General features: G+C 44.0%; 1 long non-coding RNA gene across 1 annotated transcript in view; it reads left to right on the forward strand.

Annotated features, from left to right (window-relative positions):
* Positions 1-13,235, forward strand: part of LOC138527060 (uncharacterized) — a 440,038-nt gene extending 426,803 nt beyond the window's left edge. The window contains exon 6 of the long non-coding RNA XR_011283807.1: positions 12,841-13,235. This is a non-coding gene — a long non-coding RNA (uncharacterized lncRNA). The remainder of the gene's footprint in view (positions 1-12,840) is intronic.
* The last annotated feature ends 3,684 nt before the right edge of the window (positions 13,236-16,919 follow it).

Here is a 16,919-nt window from a genome sequence, read left to right on the forward strand (position 1 = left end):
CCGGCCGCCCCTTCCTCAAAATGGGTGGTCTCCCATGTTGGAATTGGAGGCTTCCTCATCGCTGGAGTTATTGGAGGAAGTATCTGAAAAATTGACCCATCTTTTTCTACCTGGATTTTGGTTATAATTGTTATTCTGTTTCCAGAAAGTCTGAGGGTTAAAATCGTCTGCCAGGTATGGATATACCAATTCCTTCTTAAATTGAGAGATATCTTTCTTCAATTTATTTTTCTTTTTTTCAATCGTTAAATTTTTAAATTCTTTGAAAGTTTTCTCTATTGATTCAAGTTTTTGTTTGGTTTCAGTTATCAACATATTACTCAAGAACTGTTTTCTTTCTCCACTAGTGCTTTTTTAATTTTTTCACTTACTCTTTGAGCTGTAGTTATTGTGAGTACTAATAAGTCCCTACTACATTTAGTTGCCACGTGACTGAATGCCACCTTATACTCTGTGTCATCTAAAAATAGACACGGGACAATTTTAACTTGAAGCCCTTGTGGTATTTTTCTGGACTTAAGATATTCTTTTAGAACGTGCCCGTGCATTTCTGTGCGGAATTGTTTTTTCTTTAGTCGAAGCAGTGCTTCAGATGAAGTGCTGCTATCTGGATTAGATAAATCTAAATTTTCAAAAAATGACGGGCCTTCAATGAGTTCAGCTATCTGGGCCTCTGTGAAAGAGATGGTGTCTGATTCTGCCATGGCGTGGACAAATCCCACAACAAGTATAACAGTGTAAACTCTGGAACAACAGTGAAATAGATTCAACCCTCACAGCAAGGGAATTTTCATTCAAATTAACTAGCCAGGCTAACACCTGCACAGCCAAGGGCTGAATATAAGCACACTGAAAGGCGCAGGAAAACCCCACACCCTGGACTAGGGTATTAGTGTAACACAATCTACTGAAAAATTGTCCAGAGGTTATTTTATTTTTAACGGTATCAAAAATGTATTTATTAAGATACATTATTTTCAAAATTGAGTTAATCATTAATTAATACACACACATTAAATTACATTAACATTGCAAAGGAGCACAAAACAACCAGGTGATAAAAACCTAACACAACCATCATTCGCCAACAGTCAATCCATCACTTACAACTCAAAACAATCAACCTCATTCACTCACAGTAAAAACTTTTATTTGACTAAAACTTTTTAGTACAATCCATATGTGGTAGCACATAAATTAGCCCCACAGGGTCTTGAATACTTCATCTTGTCCACATCAAATGTGTGTCAGCACAACCATTGACCAAAAATGTGCTCTATTCAAGGGAGTGGATACATTTAACAAAAAATGATAAATCCCATCCCCGGATCTTCTTCTCTATCGGTTTCGACGTTTTGAAAAAATATGAATGGAATAACGTCTTCATCAGGAGGACCACTTGATACACCGCCTTATGCCATAAACCATTTGAACCCACGGCTATGACGGATCTAAAGTACCTCTCATGGAAGGTTGCATTCTTAATTGCAGTGACTTTGGCAAGGCGAGTAAGCAAGCTTCAAGCTTTGTCTGTGGAGCATCCGTTCCTCACATTCCATAAGGATAAGGTTGTGCTCCGCACTCATCCTTCTTTCCTTCCTAAAGTAGTGGCTGATTTTCATTTGAATCAATCTATCTCATTACTTGTCTTTTTTCCGAACCCGGCTTCAGATGCCGAGAGAGTATGACAAAATTTAGATGTCAGAAGAGCCCTTAAATTCTATCTTGACAGAACGACTGAGCTCAGGGGCTCCTCACAACTCTTTGTTATGTTCGGAGACCCGAAAGAGAAACCCACTTGAAAAGCTACTATCTCCCAATGGATTGTATCCTGTATCTCTGAGGCGTATACCATTCAGGGCCTTCAACCTCCGAAGGGCATTAATACCCATCTTGTACGTGGCAAAGCGGCTGCTGTTGCCTTCCAAAAATATGTTCCCTGGGAAACCATTGCCAAAGCGGCTTTGTGGGCTTCCCCATCAGCTTTTTGGAAGCATTACTGCTTGGATCTGAGCTCCAGGGCCGATGCTCAAATCGGCCAGGCTGTTCTTAAAAACCCTTTTCAGTAAGTAGTTTCCATCCACCCGTATTACCTGTGAGGAGTGCTTGGCAATCTCCCACAAGCATGGAGGAAAGGGTACGGGACGTAGGAGTATAACAGTTACTCACCGTAGTGACTACCTTACTCCTAGTCCATAGTCCCCTTTCCTCCATACGCCCGTTCGCTGTCCCCTCTAATAAGTATCCTCTATTATTGCTTAAATGGTCTCAGACCTGGCGATGGAAAAGGACTGAAAGGCGATGCGCGGTGCGGAGCTCATGAGGGCGGGGTTACGGCCACGTGCGGTACCCCGCGTAAAAAGAGAAGGGCAAACATTTTCATTTTTGATGCTTTTTGACAAAAACGTGCTCCGGTCCCATCCTGAAGGATGGAATGTCCCACAAGTATGGAGTAAAGGGGACTATGGACTATGAGTAAGGTAGTCCTTACGGTGAGTAACTTTATTATTCTGTGCCTCCAAGACCCTCTTCGTCTTCCCTGTACCCTAGGGTATTATGGGATTTGAACACAGCAACATTTTTTTCGATTCCTTCTTCTGCTTCACCACATCTGCCACTTGGAGGCTTTGCAGAGCTCATCCTCCATCTGCAAAGTCAGGAGTGCTACGATATTCGCTGTGAAAAAGGCTGTGCCTTCTGTACTGGTTGCTTTTTAACAAACAAAAAAAGAGATCCACAAGCAGAACAATATTCATTTCATTGTAATTAGTTTGAAAAAAATGTATGGACTTGGAGAGAGGGGTTTAAATCTGTGCCCAAAAGGGTCACTAGGGGAAGCAACAAAGTGAAAGTATACTCAGATGGTGTTAGAGTTTTAATATCTTTAAATTTGAAAAACAAACATTTAAGAACACCCAAAAGACATATAACATAATTCAAAATCATACAGAGATTTTGTTAAAAGCGTGTACAAACAAAAAATACATGTATATTTACAAAACTAAATCTTAGAAGCTGACAAAAACATAAGTAAAGGAAAGTAATTGAATTGAAAAAATCATAACATTCATCTAACAGGATTAACTCATTAGCAGATGGTTGAACAATTCCTGCTTGTGAAAAGAAAAACAAAAACAGGTCAGGATATTGTTATGTATGGATCCTATTAGGCTATAATCCTTTTTAGGACTAAAGACCTGCTTAATATTTGACAAGTCTTCAGGTTTGTTAGGTGCCAACGTGTGAAGATGGTGAATCTTATAAAAGAGTAATAGCCAGTACTTCTGTGGAGGATGCTTGGAAGATGCGTTCCTCCATAGGGCTGTAAGGCACTGAAAAACACGTTTTGGCTATGCCATTGATTTATAGCATCAGTATGTGGCCTTCCTCAGGGCAGAAAAAAAGGGGAAGAGCTGCGGTCTCTGTTGGAGAGGGAGGCAGAAAAAGAAGATACATATGTGTATCAGGGATTGGACAGAGAATACTAACACAATGTTGCTGGGAAAGCTTCTCCAAGAGGAATGCTGTAAAAAAAATCAGAGATGGAGTCCACAAAAATACTTAGCCTGTGGTGTAGACAGCAGTAAGCTAGGTGTGTGACTCCACAAGCGTATGTCCAAGTCACATGTAGTAGTCAAACCAGGGGCATATCCCACTGGCCTCCTGTGTATTCCTGGGGATTGAATCCCTATAAATGGAAAGGAAAAAATGTGTTTGAACTGGCCCGAGTGGCTGGTTCTGGGGATAGTGGAAAACAATCATGCTTGAGTAGGAGTAACCAACTGGATGGGTGTGAATATCAAAATAGACAAAAACATGCGGGGCAAGGTGCTTGAAGCCATGCCTAAATTGGCTCCAAAAGATGAAATAGTGAAGTGTGGTTAAAAACTTGTAGAATGCGTGGGCCTAGACAAGAGTGCCCAATGGTGGAGGTCTGAAAAGAGGCATGCATAGTGAGATTGACATCAGAGTTACTTAGTGAAGCAAAAAATGTGGCGAGGGTCCCTAGCAAGGCCGCTGGGAGCCTACCTGAATACCTTTCACTGGGCATCCACAGGGGGTCGCAGCACTGGACAGTGTGAATCGTTCAGTGTGGGAAACTGAGTGGCAGGTAGTTTAAATCACTCCTGAAGATTTCAGAGAAGAGAGGTAACCGTCCATTCATGCTGGAAGAGAATGGAGTCCAGTTGATAAAAACACAGAACCACCGGTAGATGGTGTGTTAATTAAGGTACAGGCAGCAGTGAAGACGTTCTACTGTAAAATTAAGGGCAGTCTCGTGCAAAGAGATCTGCAGAGTCACGGGACGCTAAATAAATAAATTGCATAATTGTGCGCCTCAGAACAGGAAAACAGGCTAATAGTACCTGCAACGTGTGTGAAGGAGGTTTAGGAATAAATCCGAAGGCTAGGCATCCTGCAGAATCTCAGGCGCATGTAGCGACGGCTGTTGTGTGCCACACAGACAGAGTAGTCCTTAGGCGGCGCGGGCTGAGTGTAACGAAAGCTGCAGCCGTTGCCTGGACTACCTTGCTGGGTCACAATTAGACCATACCAAGGCCAGTAAGGCGAGGGGTGGTGCAAGTCGGGATGATCGAGTGATCCATGGTGCGGATCATTCGCTCCCCGAGTATGTAAATAATCAATGTCCTCTCAGCATCGGGGCATATGAAGAAAGGAGTATAGAGATGCTGGGCCCAAACGGCCCCAGACTCTATCCAGACTTGCCATGTGGTTGTCCTGACATTAAAAAAAATGTGAGGAGTGTCCAAAGGAGACACCCTTGTACGACAAATGCTTTTCTTGCTTTCTCTGCATCTGAGCCTTCTTTTTCTCTTTGAACACTGTCAACACCCATTCCTTCAATTGTTTATCATAGAGTTGCTTTTCCAAAAAGGGCACTCTAAGAAAGCCATTCTTATCAGATGGTTCCTTGTGCCAATCATGCAGATTAATATTCCACCAAGCTGCCCCAGATTCTACAACAGAATATTACAGAGGTTGATATGAGCAGCAGAGCCAGTTTCAGTGATTAATTGTTGCAGGTATAGGTGGTTTACGGTCTTTCCATCAAATATTTACCATCAAGGATGGTGTTTATGCGTCAAAACCCTTTAATCGAATAGGGTTTCGTTATATAAACACTTTCCATTTTTTTGCATCGAAATTCGATGAAACATAATTTTACAGGGAGCTGTCCAAGTGTAGAAATCTATATTTTTAACACTGGACAGCTACCTGTAACTTGAGGTATTTATTGTTTATTATGGGGGTCCCCCCTAAACTCCCCTCAACCTCCAGGGGTCCTCCCCCCTGACCCTCTCAAACCCCACTTTAAAAATGTAACCCTTGTCCAGTGCTGAAATCTTTAATATATTTCAGCACTGGACAGCTCCCTATAACTTGTGATATTTATTTTTTTATTGGGGGGTCCCCCCAAATACCCCTCAACCCCCAGGCACCCCCCCAAATCCCCCTCCAAACCCCACTTTAAAAATGTAACCCTTGTCCAGTGCTGAAATCTTTAATATATTTCAGCACTTGACAGCTCCCTATAACTTCGGATATTTATTTGTTATTTCCCCCCCAAACCCCTCAACCCCCATGGGACCTCCCATATGCCCCCCAAACATAATTTTCTAAAATTTTAAATGAACCCTTTCCTCAACCCATCCACCGAAATTCATTCAATGAATATGCATTTCGATGGGAATGCTTTCCAATTGATAATTTTTGCTGGATTTTAATGTGATGAAACATTTTCCGATGGAAAGACTGGATACCGTTATAGGTTGCAATCATCAAGGACCCCAAAATTGCAAGCCTTGGGTTTTGAAGTAAGGTCAGGTGGGAAGAAGGTAGGAGAGGAGAGGGAAAGGATGACATTGGAAGCTTGGAGAAAGATGTCAGTTTTTTTAAGTCTTCATCATAAAGCAGCAGAGAGACACCCAGTGAGGAATTGCAGTTAGGCAGTTTGTAATCTGTTTCGAGATGGCTGGAGTGAAGGACAGAAAATTTGAAAAATGTTTCAGTGTCCTCAGCAGAGAGGTTATAGTGAATATCTAAGGATATGATAAGTCTCCTGGTGCAGACGTATAGAGGGTGAGTAGTTGAGGTCCAAGGACTGATCCTTGGACGACAATAGCAGGCGGAGGGTGGGATTGACCTTCAAGTCAAGAGTAGATTTACCACATCCAGGGAGTGAGGAAAAGAGGGGAGTGATTGACTGTGTCAAAAGCGGCAGAAAGGTCCAAAATGTATAGAAGAGAATTTGGAGTGGTGAGCATTAGCGAGAAAGCTGGAAACATGCATAAGTGCAGTCTCAGTAGATTGTTTACTATGAAAGCCAGATTGAAGTGGATCTCCAAGGCCATTATCCTCAAAGGACTTAGTTATCTGGTTTAAGACCACCTGCTCAAGGACTTTTGAATAATGGGGAAGGAGAGAAACTGGGCGACAGTTTGCTGGTGGGTTTCTTCAATAGGGGTAAAAACAGTTGCCCATTTGAAGGAGGCTGGGAAGAGTCCAGCATAGAGGGAGATCAGCGAGATATGGGCGAGTGATTGAAACTCTTTGACCATTTGGGAAGCAAAAGGGTTGATAGTACCGCTAGATGGGTTGGCACTGCGAAAGATGGGTGCTAATTCATTAGGAGACCTAGGGGAGAAGAAGTCAAGCATAGAAGAGGTAGGGTTGGTGGTGGCCAGAAGGATGGTTTGGAAGGGAGAAAGACGAGGGCTGTGAGTGTCACACATTTTAAATGGAAAGTAGTGAGCAAAGTCATTAGCAGAAAGGGAGGAGGTGATGGATATTGGCTTGGGAGGTGTGAACGAAGATTGGTGGGTAGATGAAAGTTTGCGGGGGTGATTGCAAAGGGAGGAGATTAGGTTTGTGAAGTAGGAGGATGTGGCAGAGTTTAGTGCAGAGGTTAGAGCAGCAAGGGAATTTTTTTAGGCTCGGAGTAGGGAAGGTGATCATAATTTGTGCCAGCATTATAGGTTACGACGCATGTTTGTTTTGAGGGTCTGTATTTTAGAGATGATGCAAAGCTGATGTATGAATGTGCAATCAGAATAGTGTTGGTCAAATTGAGTCATAAGTGCCTAGTGAAAGCCAGAGCAAGCACAGCCAATGGAAGAGGCGTGAATAGGGGAAAGAGATAGGATAGAGGTGCTCTCATCGTCAGGGTAAGAGACACGAGAGTCCGGCCTGAATTTTCTCCTAGACATTGAGGAGGGGAGATGATCAGAGGGACAAGGGTCAATGGATAGGTCAGAGGAGTAGAGTGAATTTGCAAAAAAAAGGCAAGGCCAAGAGATTTCTTACCTTAGTGGGTAGGCTGGTCATGCAGGGAGCAGAGGGAGTGGTCAGATAGGAGGGAATTCAGTTCCAGGCAGGTGGTTGTAGATGGCTTGGGAAGATTAAAGTGCCCCAGCATGGCAGTGGGGATGTGGGTAGGAAGTGACTCAAGGAGAAGGGTCAGATTAGGGAAGAAAGAGTTTAGGGGACCAGGGGGTCGAGGGTAAGAGGGTAAGAGACACAAGAGTCCGGCCTGAATTTTCTCCTAGACATTGAGGAGGGGAGATGATCAGAGGGACAGGGGTCAATGGATAGGTCAGAGGAGTAGAGTGAATTCGCAAAAAAAAGGCAAGGCCAAGAGATTTCTTACCTTAGTGGGTAGGCTGGTCGTGCAGGGAGCAGAGGGAGTGGCCAATAGGAGAGAATTCAGTTCCAGGCAGGTGGTTGTAGATGGCTTGGGAAGATTAAAGTCCCCCAGCATGGCAGTGGGGATGTGGGTAGGAAGCGACTCAAGGAGAAGGGTCAGATCAGGGAAGAAAGAGTTTAGGGGACCAGGGGGTCGATAGAGAGCCCATGAGAGGAGTAGGATGGAGGAGTTGAATAGTGCCATAAGAGGAAGTCAGAAGAGGGGTAGAGGACAGTTTTGAAGGCCTAATTGATAAGGAAACCCACACCACTGCCCTTCGTAACAGGTCTGAGAAGGTGGGAGAAGGGAGCATATTTTGTTTAGAGAGCTGCTTGTGTAGCATAGTCCTATGGGGAGATCCAGGTTTCTGTGATGGCAAGAAGTGAAAGTTGAGGGTGGTAAGTGGTCAGTGATGTAGGAAGATTTGGTGCCGAGCGATTGTGCATTGCAGAGGCCAAGTGAAAAAGTGATAGATCAGTGAGAGAAGCAGGTGTTATGCATTAGGTGAGGGGGATCGATGAGATTGGAGGTTCTGTGAGCACGGAGCCTCTTATTTGAGGGGTGGAAGTGCAGGGGTGTAAAGAAGGAAGATGGGGATGCTGATGCAGAATGTGCACAAAGCTGAGGCAGAATGCTATGAGAGACAGGAAGGAGAAGAATGAGTAGGAGGAATGAAGCGAAATAAAGATACATGATGGAGAGTAGCAGAAAAAAGCAAATGAAGAAAGAGTACAGCCCAAAAGAGAGGGAGGGTAAGTGGGTGAGCCGGAAGAGAAGGGGTGGATGGCTGGCTGAGAAGAAGCAGGTGCAAGTTATGGTGTGGATTACAATGTAACCAAAAGACACTTAACAGACCCAAAAAAAAACAATGTTCATTGGTCCTATGAGTTAACAGAAGCTCTATGGGGAATGGCTAGTCAATGGATAGATGGATCACTATGCATGGAAGCAGACGTCCAATAAAGGGTGAGCTTCGTGAAGTCCTGGCTTGAGCAGGGGTTGTAGTCCTATGCCCTTCCCGGCCTCAAAAGGGTCACAATGGAAGCTGCCCTTTGCTGTGTTTGGCCCTTGGATGCAGACACCTGGGCTGGATGCCCAGGGGAGACTGACTAAGGGAGACAGTGGGCCTCATTACATGTTTGCCGGTCCCGAAACAAGGGTGCTGATAAGCTCACCGGCACCCTTGTTTCTGGACCGGCAAACTACGAGTTTTCCTGCCGGAGCCGATGTGCCCAAAGGTCTGAACCTGCCAGGTGCAGCGGCCACATTAGGCAGACACTTCAGAGTCCCCACTCCTATTGGAAAGGGGACTAACATTTTACCGGCGCCTGACTTCCTGGACCGCCGGACTTGTAATGTTCTGGTAGCACCAGGAAGCCAGGTGCCAGTAAAATGTTAATAGTCTGGCGGCAACCCACCGGTACCACCGGCAGGGTTACCGCTGGACTCGTAATGAGGCCCAGTGTGTCACATATCCTTCTGTCATCGATTAGCAGTGTTCCAGCTGCGTTACACACTGTCAAGCACAGTCGTGGGTGTTGTAGGTCCAGGGAGCTATGTTTTGTAGGCAGCACCTATCAGTTGGTGCACAGAGTCCTCTGGCAAAACAGGTGGTAGCAAAAGAAGAAAAACAAAAACTTTGTTGAAAAACTAACTCCCAGACAGTCACATTTCCAAGCAAATAATTGCTTCATTCCTCTCTACCGCATGTTAAACTACAAAATGTTATATGCAAATTTTTTGAATTAATTCTGAACATGTTGGCTTCATTTTGTAATAAAAATTAATGTTGAGTACATTATTTGTCTTCTCTTTTAGGAAATATGTACATAGTGACATTCCTGTCCTTCTTTAGAAAATGTATTCAATCTCATCAAGTGATTCACAGCTGACCGATTCACTTACATTTAGTTTGTCAAAGATACTATTTATAATCCTTGTTTGAGAACTTGAAACATCAGAATAGTGATAAGGTTTTTGGTTGCGTAAAAAATGGCAGTGCCCGAAACATGTTGGACATGTAAATAAAGCGTCAAACACAAGACAAATCATTTTGGATTGCTTGAAGCCCTTATTTAACCCTATTTATTGTGTTAATTGCTTTATAAAACATTCTTTATATTTAGCTATGTTACTTTTTTGATTATTTAGAATTTGTGTAATACGAGTGCTGAGTCGGCAAGGAAATTCTTGTAACCCTTTAGTTACTAATTGATATCAGTCCATACTATGGAGAAATGTCTGCTCACTAATTTAGAAGATAATGTGACATTTCCATTAGTTTCTGATTGTTTCAGACAGTAGTCCTATGTTCCGTCCCCCTTTCTCCCTGCTTGTGTGAATTCCCTCTTGCAGTAATAGTACTAGAGCAATTTGGCGCATAGCAAAGATTGAATATACATGCACATTCACGTACTCGGTAACACCCTCCCCAGCACATCCCTCCTTTGCTCAGCCCTGAATAGGACAGAGCTTGGGTGCTGTGCTTCTGCGCTCCACTTTTTAAAATTCTTTTTTCCCCCTACTGTATTGTCAATCGTAGTTCGCTTTGCCTTCCTCATTCTCCAGCACACTTCAGGATCCCTAACCTAAAGCCTGTGTTGTGTGCTGCCAGAAGGGGTCTCCACTGTCCATACTCATTCACTTTTCCCAGAGTGCTAAAGCCTAGAACATTGGAGGGACCTCTGCTGGTGCTGCAACACCTCATCAGTTTGCATGCTCACTCACAGCCTTCAGCATTGGGAGCAGGACTTCTGTAGAGCACCGGCCAAAAATCTTCAGCAGTTCACTGAGATAAAGAAGCTGCAAGAGCTGAGTGATCTTACTTCTCTTGTGGCACCCTGGCCCGGAGACTCCTTCCCCAGGGGATTCTGCATTCGGGTGGGGTTTCAGCGATCCATTGCCTGCTGGAGGCTTTTTCTGAGGTTGCCCACTCCAGAGCTAAGGCAGTGAGGATGCCAATGGATCCCCCCATGGGGCTAAATATAAAACCAAGTCCCCTGGCTCCTTCAAGGTGTGCAGTAGCACCTGGAGAGTAAATAGTTAAAGGGGCACATGTCTATTCCTTGATCTCTGCAGGTAAAAACGTACATCTATAAATCAAAGATGATCAGAGTGAGCCCGGATATGCAAAAAAAACACTGTTTTATTATACTTTTTCTTGACCAACAACAAATTGAATAAAAACAAGTGAAAATTGGCAGAGCTTAATGAACAATATACATTCCCTACATAATTAAGAACAACCAACAATACAAAAAGACTAATACACTAATACAAGATTAGATCCTAGCTACACAGCCCTGTGACATTATCTGGAGCACTGTATTACTGCATATGCCAAATTAATCGGCTTGATAAACAGTGTTGAATATTGAGCATTGTGTGGTAACGGAATTGTCAATGACAGGACTGTATTTCAGCACTGATGGAATGATCTAAATACATTGGTCTTCATCAGGACAGGGCTATCTCATTCAAGAGGTGTCCTCTGGTGATAATCGTGCTCATACAAATCTAGCAAGAAGGATGCAAGTTCACAAGGTGTGTTCAAGTTTGCTGATATGGGTGACCCATTAGTCAAGGAGTCCACTTCAGTTGGGCTTTCTGATCAGAATGCGCTGGGTGGCAAGTGCACTCCCCTCGACTCACCGGCTGTGATGAACCGCTTGGCTTTTCTTGTCTCTGGAGTCAAGGCCAGTACCACGGTGGCAAGCATCTCCCCTCAGCTTGGTTATCAGTGGAGGAGGGCCTTTTGTACAGTTGACACCTGCTGAAACACATGCTGGCTTTTGTTCGGTATGCAGTGATAAAATCGCGGCAAAAATGTTGCCTGTACAAATAATCGCGACAAAAATGCAGTAGTTTGACCCGTTAAAGGTGTACCCCATTACACCATTTAAGGGCGCGGGGGTGCAGGGATGTCTCCCACTCCCCTTAAATGGTATAATGGTCTGGAGGTTGCGGGGGTGTCCCCCTTCATCCTTTACATGGATTGCGGCGGCAAAACCACAGCCTTTTTGCTGCCATATTTTGTGTCCAAAGCCATTTTTGCCGTGATTTTAACACATGGAACCTTTTGTTTGCATTCTTACGATTCCTTCTGTGCAGGTTTCACAGGCCTGGCTCGGAAAGGGCAAGGTCGCTTCTCTCCTTGTCACTCTCTCGGTTTGCGCCATCTTTCTCCTCCTTTTGAACTGCCGTGCTGAGTTAGCTGAGTTAGCTCTCTCGTCGTGCGGTCTGCCTTGCTCGTATTGTGCTCTTGTGCTCCACCTTTTATCCCTGTGGGGAAGGGAAAGGGATGACTTCCATTCCCCGAGGACCCCCATCCAGGCGATCCTCCCTCACTGATCCACCCGCAGGAACTGGATCCAATAGCGATGGCTGTGACCTGGCCATCTGGATGACAGATCCCTGGGCACTAGTCAGGGAGACACCTTCACGTTTCTCACAGCACTCAGTCAAAGGCTGGCACCCATCTCCTGAACAAAGAGACTGTCTTGAACATTGTGAGTAAAGAGACTACAAGTACCAAGAGGCCATAGGGAAGGCCAGTTTAAGGTGTTAAGGTGGTCATACAGGGTTAAGCCAAATCCCTTGTACAGTCGAAAGTCTGTGAAATATTGCAGAGGTTTTGGTATTGTGAAGCAGGCGGTTGCGCCCGGCTGAGGGGAATGCCGTGCGAACTGTGATGGTATGTAGCCTGCACTTGCCATAGACTAACAGAGTGACCCAGCAAGACGAGATCGCCCTTTGGAAGTCTCTGTTTAAGATTGGCAAGTGCTTTGGAAGGTCTGAGCCCAGATGAGAGGCACCTCACTAAGCCCAGGGGGTTCTTTAAAACGACATTGAGACTTTTTAATATTACATATAAGGAGATTGTGATTGAAAGGCGATAGTAAACCCGACTGAGAGATGTCAAGAGTAAAATTGTGGAAAAGCTTAGTGAACAACATTGTGATGTCAAGTATGAACCAGACTGAGGCACGTCCACAGTGAGTGGTTGGTCTGAGCCCCACTGAGGGTGGCTGACGACTGAGAGAACGATCAGAGCCAGGCTGAGGGGGATCCAAGGGTTAAAGGATAATCACCCGACGTAAAGATTAACAGAAATAACTTTTGTTTTGTTGTTTTAGATTAAGAGGCCCCCTGAAGCAAAAGACTTTGCATGAGAAGAGACTTGGGCTCAGAAGGCCAGGATACTGAGAAAAGGAACTGTAAGCTTGTGCCGGAGAAGCCCAGGAGTGTGCTGTGCTCGAGAGTCCCGCCTTGTCCCATGCTAAAAACATGCGTAAGGGAGACCCTGGCCATAACATCTTGACTTATAATTTTGTGAACACTTCTTTTTTTTCTTATGAACGCTATCCCACACTATTTTGTAACATAGCGGTACGTATTGGCAATAGGGTTGTTAGTACAGGCCCTTTTATTTAAATAGTGTCCACTTGGACGGTATTATTATTTGATGGTGATAGCTTGCTCCCATCTTAGATTTAGGTCTAGATTAGGTGTTTATCTCACCCATTTTACAGTTTAATAAACACCCTTGAACTGTGATCACTTGTGTCTATCTTACTTTGATGCCATGCCTTTCTTACAGTATCAAGTGCTAGACGGGATTACCACAATAACTGATTTCAGGCCCAAATAACCGGACAGACTCAAAGAATATGGCAAAGTTCTATTTTATTATCAGTTCAATAAAGTAGGGAAATCTGGCAAGCATAGCAAATCGCAGCTCACACAGCCTCGATTTGATTTCAGTTACACAAAAGCATTAAACCTCAATGTAGGTCAGCTATGACATCATCCTACATGGCAAATATATATACTTATAGCTTTTTTCGGTGTTAGTAACAGCATTGGCTGCCCCTTATCGAGTTGGCACACCTTGAACAGTAACACCCAAATAGATCGAAAATGAATGCGTGCATGGACCATTTGGCCGAATTCGGCCAGTACTAAAAGGACCAAGCCCAAAATACTGAACATGAGGAGCAGGGATTGCAGGGGTGTCCCCTGCTCCCCATGCTCAGTATTACGGGCTGCAGGGGTGTCCCCCGCTTCCATGGAAGCGGGGGACCCAAAAAATAAAACGAACAAAAAAAGAAAAAGGGACCCTACATCATCAGATCTTATGCGCTTTAAAGGGACGGAATGGATGCCGGAGGGGTACAGGAGAAGCGGCAGCGGCTAGCGAAAGAGGTATGTGGGGGGTTTGGTCTATGCCCAAATTTGGGTTGTTTTCACAAAGTAAAAACTGATTTGCGGTGAAATTGTCTACCGTCAATTCCGCCGCGATTGTTTCTACTTCGGTAAAACAACCCAAATCCACCTTCAACTAACTCTAACTATGTACAATACAGATAACAGTAGAATAATAGCAGCGGATCGGCTTCTTCAACAATGCATGGTTCATCATCACATAGGCCATCGTGATTGTTTGGTACTCTCTTCCAACCTTGGACATTCGGTTTGTTAGCAGCACATGAGCAAAACGAAACCCCGATGCGGGGAACAATGTCAGACAACTGCCTTCTTACCCAATTAGCCCAGTATCTCTCATCAGTTAGGCCCTAAACCAAGGCCTCTTCTTTGTAGTTGACCTTGCTGACTGTTCGCTTCCTCAGAACTTTAAAGGGAGTGAAGGCACATTGCTATCTTCGTCTGGAACATTATGAATAGGCCTGTTTTTCTGGTCTTGCACCATGTGTGAGGAGAACATGATTTTGTTCATCTTATCCTTCTATTTAGTGCTATTTGATTCAATGATACTGGGTGCTATTACTCTCCTTGGGCTCTGGAGACTTGGATGCTCCGTCTTGCATGTGTTTTCTGAATCTTTGATTGTTCAATACTTGGCACTCGCAAATGTTTACGCCTTTGCTTAATCTACAATATGTCCTACGTACATGGTTTATCATCTTCGACTCCTTTTGTGCTTTGCAATTGCTTCTTGCTGTGGCATCCTTGATCCTAAGCCAAACAAATATTCGTTGTTCTTGCACGAATTTGTATATCAGGGCCTGCCAGCTATGCAGTCTTGGTCTCTCTCCTTGGAGCTTTTTGCTTAATATTATAACCGACATCCATCTTGTCGTTGCCCTTGCCACCACCTGGCTGTACTTTCCTTATTGTTATTATTCTTTTATCCCATGTACTGCACTTCCCCACCTCGCACTTTCCCCCTTCCCATGCACTTGCGTGATCTGAATAACACCTGGCCTAGTAGATCGCTGTCTGTCTTCCCTCTGTTCCTCCTCCCTTGCCTCATTGCGTCTTGAAACACTTGTGTATAGGCGCATTATAAATGCCATTTCGAATGGATTCTGTTCTCCAACGTATTCCTCATCTTAAAGATGTATTCCATCCAGCTTTAGCTGCTTCCGAAATGTTTTCTCGGCAGCGGGCGCGGTGCGTCGATGTCATCGAGTTGAGGTCCCTCGGAGGCCTCTGTCGAGGGTGACGTCATCGGGTATATAAGTAGCATGCGGGGCGCCCATTGGCCTTAGTTCTGTTTCTCCACGGTACGTGTTGCTTTGGAGACTCGACGTTCTGTGACGCTGTTACTGAAGAAGATATTCGATAATGTCCTCGTCGTCGACCCCGACTACTCCGCGTTCAGGGTTCAAAAAGTGTAAATCCTGTGGTTCAAAAATATCCATCACGGACCCGCACCGAGAATGTCTGTGGTGCCTTGGTGAAGGCCACGACACTGAGGCCTGTACGAAGTGTCAGACAATGATGGGGAAGGCCTTGCGAGAGAGGAAGGGAAAACGGCAGGTAGGTCGAAAACTCGACCAAAAAGCCTCTAACTGTCAGGACTGGCTGGGTTAGTAACAGGAAGAGTAACAAGATTAACATCGTGCCCTCAGAGCTGGCTGGGTTAGTTGTGCTGTCAGGACTGGCTGGGTTAGTAACAGGAAGAGTTTGTACATAGAATTAACATTGTGCTTGCCCAAGTCAAGATGGAGCGAAAGAAACTTAATCTGATTGGTTAAAGGAACAATGATATGTTTGGTTTTCCTGATTGGTGGAGAGGACAATGGGTTTGATTCTTGGGAGGTGAGCAAGATTCTAAACTGCCTTTCATCCAGAGAAATTCAGTGGCTGGTTGTACATTAGTTAAGCTCCTTAAGTAAGGCCTTTTCAGAGCTCAGAAAATCTACCCAAGAAGTAAGAATATCGTTTGCTGATCCAGTTTCAATAAGAAGTCATCAGGTGGGATCGTTCCTTTAAAGATTTTAAGATTGTCACAGTGAACTTTCATTTTCTTTTATAAGAAAACTTAAAGAGTTAACAAATTTCAAATTCATTTGAGAAAAGAGACATTTACAGTTAAAGTTATTATGAGGAAAACAAGCTTGAAGATAGTGCGTAGGAGTTTAAGTTAATTAACTGCGTGTAATGTTCTTCAAGACTCTTTAATGTGTGCGCGAGCTCGCAAGTCGTTGTTTACGTGTTTTTGAAAGCGCGCGGGTATTCAGAGCGTTAGAGCGCGTGCCCAAATGAATTGAGCGAGCGAATTTTAGCGCGTGTACATTTTTAACGTGAAAGACGTTTCATGAGAAAGCGCGTGTTGTTTTGCGATAGAGCGCGTGCCCAAAAGAATTGCGCGAGTGAATTTTAGCGCGTGTACATTTTTTACGTGAATGACGTCACATGAGAAAGCGTGTGTTGGGTTGCGATAGAGCGCAAGTCCATTTTGATGAAGCGCGAGTTGTTTTAAACGCGTGAACTGTTTTACGTGAAATACATTTCGTTTCTCCACGTGAGTTCGGTAGCGATAGAGCGCGAGTTATTTTTTATCGCGTTTACGTATTTTTTCACGCGCGCGGGTTTTGTAAAGAATCGCGTGTGTATTTTAAACGCGAGGACAATTCTTCACGTCTTCTGATTTCACGTGTTTATCGCACACGTTATTTGAGGAAGAAACTATACGTTCTTTGTGTAAATAAGGAAACAATTCACACGCAGAAGGAAAGCAGTATTGCAGGAAGTTAAAGAATATTATTTAATGTAATTTATGCAAATGGAATTCAATCCTTCAGAGAAAGACTGCAATTTATGAAAGCATTGAAAACTATGTAAGGTTAAAAGAACTTTGAAGCAGGAAGAATATCTAGTTCTGAAAAGGTGTTTGCAAAGGCCATCACTTTAGGATTCTAAAGAGACTTGAGTGGCTTGAACTATATGCACAACACAAGATATATTT

Source organism: Ambystoma mexicanum, chromosome 14 (genome assembly GCF_040938575.1).
Source record: "Ambystoma mexicanum isolate Mex_15411 chromosome 14, UKY_AmexF1_1, whole genome shotgun sequence".
Taxonomy (NCBI): domain Eukaryota; kingdom Metazoa; phylum Chordata; class Amphibia; order Caudata; family Ambystomatidae; genus Ambystoma; species Ambystoma mexicanum.